Below are 4,454 nucleotides of genomic sequence, written 5' to 3' on the forward strand. Positions count from 1 at the left end.
GGGATAAAAGAGATGCTGACATTAAATTGGTGGCGAGACAGATAAAGAGGCAGGGAAAAATGGAGCGGAGAAGGGCAGAAAAAAAGCACTGGAAGCTGGCGGCGAGGGTGACACAGCAACAACGGTAATCAAAGGGTTTGGGGAAATGCAATCTAGTCAAGTAAAAAATATTTACAGAAGCTGGTTATCCACGGATAAAGATGCCTTCAGAAACATGTCGACGAGTCAGTCGGCTCTGACAGCGCCATGCCTAGAAATGCACATTCCTACTGTAGTGCACAGAGCAACACAAAACCTCCCACAGACACTCCATTGACTGCTGTTCTGCCTGGGATCAATACTCTCGGGGAACGGATACACCACAACACGGACCAGTCGACCAGTAAGGTCACTGTCCGATTGGGGAGAGGAGACAGGACGGAATGCAAGGTCACAGTCTAATCACACTACGGAGAAGAAGAAATAAGTATTGGAGGTCGTATCCAATCAGAGACAAAAGGCTCTGGAGAAGGTCAAGGCCCAATCATGGGAGAGGCAGCAGATTATGAGGGGGACATCTCAGGGATAGAAGGCCAGTTTGACCAGTGGGAATGATCTGCTACCTGTCAGCTGGTTTAAAACCAGATTCAAGGATCTTTTGGTTAGAAAACGCCTTACATGCAGTGGGTGTCCTTGACCAAGTCTCTGAGCCCCTCCAAGGCTAGCCCCTCCTGTTAACCACTTAGGAGCCGCTAAATGTCTCATTTTAACTGGTTCACTCGAGCCGTTACATCCTTAATCTAGCTTCTAGGCGAAGAAGAAGATGAGGTGTTTATGTTCGTATCCCCTTATAATGAAGGGATCATTCCTGTATTTGCACAGAGGAGGGGGGGATTTGGAGCCACTCTGAGTTGCCCAGAGAGCTGTGAAGAAGAGAAAAAAAAATCCAATACAAATTAGAGAAAGACAGCACATCCAAAAAAAAAAAAAACATGACACCCAGTACTATTATTTCATACTGCTGCATGAACCAATAAATATTTATTTAATATCGAATGCACTCTTTTCTGACCGACAGTATTAGATTTTGTGGCACAGAACGCCTCATACAAAAAAATTCCAGGAGTTTCCGTCCTTGCTCAGATATTCCACCAAAAAAACAGCGGCAAACAAACAAAGATTCTCCAAGCAGGGCTGATGCGAATTTGATCAAACCTGTGGGGGGGGGGGGGGGGGGGTGGTAACAAGGATCTAAATCCGAAATCTGTATGTGCGATCTGTCTCCCAGCAATGAATCACACACCTCAGCTGGGTCTGGGAATTACAGTGATAAGGCCTTTGAAATGCTGCTGTCGGCTGAACAAGAAGCAGAAGACGTCCGGATGCTGTACCACAAACCTGTGATCTATTGCAGCTCCATATCATCATCTGGCATTTCGTTTCCTTGTCTAATAAAATATTTGTCCATGTGTTCGAGTGAAATGTGAAAAATGTGGGTCTGCTACAGTTTTAGCTTTTACTTCGTCAAAAACACTGAATCGATTTATTTATAGGAGGAAGTAGAGGAGATAGTAGAAGAATTGACCTTAGGTTCATTTTTTAGAGTTTTCATCATCAATCATCAATTCAAGATCATATTCTTCTTTTCATATATTTTCATACCTATGCCCTGTATTCAATTTATACTCATTGGGATTATCGTGTATTGCTAAATTGTCATGATATCTTCATAGAAAGAAACTGAATACCTTCATAATTGCAACATTTCACTGAGAACAGTAAGAGCCTTTTTTATGTGAGAGCATAAAGCCTCTGCAGACAAAGGAGACTAATCCATTGGTTATACCTAATAGGATGTTTCAGTCAGATCTCAGTGTACCTGCTTTCAAGTCTTCCTATCAGCTGCCATGCTCATTTGTTTTCATCTGTACCTGGAAGTCATTATTCATGACTTTTGCATCCTTGCCCTGGAAGCTTTTCTTTTTTTCTTTTTGTTTCAAAGTCTGAATATTAGCTTAAGTATTTAAGCGAATTCCACACTTCCCATATCTGATCTTGAATGGAATTTATTACATAAACACTATTTCATTTTTTTAAAGGTGACTTTTCCTCTTGGTTGTCCTCATCAAACTGGCAACCAGTGTTCTCAGTTCCAGACTTCGATACTGTCTGGTCTGATGGACCCTGCTGGGCCATATCATGTTGTGCATCGTCTCAATTCGATGCACTCATGTATCCTCAGATCATCTGCCCTTCATCGGGACCATACCCGATTCAAAGAGGTCTTGACCTCTCTCCAACCGACGCCGGCACATCCTGCATTTCGTTTTGCATCACTTCCTTTTGAGGGCACAGTGGTGTCTACCCAAGACAATGCCATCATCGCTCCTCTGTGCTCATTGGGCTGTGGCAGATTGATGCACAGGGGTAAACAGATATGGCTACTACAACACGTCTTTTTGGTTACTCCAGGACGGCACCGTATGGGGCCAAGATTGAGCGTGGGGATATTAATGTCTATTGACTAGAGGTAATAGCTTTGCTGAGCCTTAGCCTCGAGGTTGTTCCAATTTCACCCGTCCTATAATAGCTTCTGGACACCCTTACAGCAAATAAATAACATGAAGTGGGAAAGAGTGGGCCTTAATATCTGCTTAAGACCATATATCTCGATAAACATGCAATCAAACACCCGTTCACAACCCAGCAGACGCTGTCTCCTTTTTATCTCTACCTATTTCTAGCCCACATTCACACATAGCAAAGGTTGCTGTTCAGGATTTCACAGCTTCCTACCGATCCGGGCCTGTTGTAACTGCAAGTGTCTAAATGATCTATAACATGGGACAGGAAATAGAGAGCAAGTGGCCAGCCAGTAACCCTGGGATATCTGTGCTGCTCTTCCTGTCTCTTGCACAGCCAGTGGAGCTGCAGAGCAGGACCTATTTACAGACAGGGAGTGTTATAACACACACACACACACACACACACACACACACACACACACACACACACACACACACACACACACACACACACACACACACACACACACACACACACACACACACACACACACACACACTCACATACTACAGGCTGCTCTCACTTCATTTTTCACCTGCCCCTATGTCCCAGTCGGTGAGTCAGGGTGTCTCAGTGGTCGGGGTTTTTGGTATTTTAGCATGAGTATGTTTCTCCTCTGTGGTAAGGAAGATGGAGCAACTGTGCCTTTGATGGTAATGGGTGTGTGTGTGTGTGTGTGTGTGTGGGGGGGGGGGGGGGGGGGTAGTGTAGGTGGGGTGTGGGTGGAGGGGGGGATTACGCACGTCTTACGCACGTCAACCTGTCTTCTGTGTGTTTTCTGCGTGCTCGTGCGCGCACCCCGCTGTCTGATCGTCTTATAAGCCTGTATCAAATAGCGTTTTCAAAAGTTAAATATCCATCATCAGTGTGCAGAGCTGCCATAGATACACTTGAGCCACAGAAAACGAGCTATCCGCTAACACAGCACTGTACAGCCTGCCTCCACACAACATGCATCCCAATGTATGCTCGAAACAGAAACCTTCCGCTGACTGAAATGCAATATGGAAGCGCCAGGGTGATGCACAAATAATATCCATTAAATATTAATGGAAAACAGACACATGCTGCTAGATTTAGGGCACATTCAGCAGAGCCCAGTGCGGGATGCAGGATCAAAGGAGATGTGACGCGAATAACGCGCACATCGCAGGTAGCACAGACCCGAATTCATGTTTGCTACAGGAGTAACAAAGGGAATTTCCTCCTACCTTGGCGTCTTCTTCTCTGACCAGTTTCCAATTTATGAACCGCTCCGCTGTTTTAGTCAGATGCGACGCTTGTAAAGGGGCATTCCGCCCTCTTCTAGCTCGTCCACCCCCCTCCTGTCTCTGTCTTTTTCTCCAAGACGCACCGAGATATAAGCCCCGCAACCGGGATGGCAGACTGAGCGCGAGAAATGCACAATATGATATCCCTGCCCTCCCCTCTTTTCCCTCCCGTTTCCCGTGTTCTACTCTTATATTTTCCCCCCTCCTTGTGTGTTTTTTTTCCCTTCTCTCTATTTCTCTATCCCCTCCCTCTCCCTCTCTCTCTCTCTCTCTCTCTTTCGTTGCTTGCTCTCTCGCTACCTCTCCTTTTTTTTTTCCTCCTTGTGCTCTGAATACTAATACTCTGTCTCTCCTCTCACTGCCTGAGCAGCCCGGTCAGTGCTAAAGACATACTGATGTATGTGAGGTGTGTAGAGAGAGAGATGGTGTGTGTGTGTGTGTGTGTGTGTGTGTGTGTGTGTGTCCTGGGGGTGTCCGAGGGTAATGGCCACTCTCAGCCTGGAGGGTACATGGGTGGGTTTGGTCTTATTAAAGCGGTGATTAAATAATGATACTTCTGGAGAAGTGGTTGGTGGTGGTGGTGGTGGTGGTGGTGGGTGGATTTGTTGATTGGGAGCT

General features: G+C 45.8%; 1 protein-coding gene across 1 annotated transcript in view; it reads right to left on the reverse strand.

The window, feature by feature from the left end:
* The window catches only part of syt3 (synaptotagmin III), a 33,692-nt gene extending 29,638 nt beyond the window's left edge, over positions 1–4,054 (reverse strand). Inside the window, exon 1 of the mRNA XM_061065609.1 lies at positions 3,777–4,054. The gene's annotated coding sequence lies outside the window, so the exon portion shown is untranslated. The remainder of the gene's footprint in view (positions 1–3,776) is intronic.
* Positions 4,055–4,454: the final 400 nt, after the last annotated feature.

This window comes from Labrus mixtus, chromosome 20 (genome assembly GCF_963584025.1).
Source record: "Labrus mixtus chromosome 20, fLabMix1.1, whole genome shotgun sequence".
NCBI classification, from domain to species: Eukaryota; Metazoa; Chordata; class Actinopteri; order Labriformes; family Labridae; genus Labrus; species Labrus mixtus.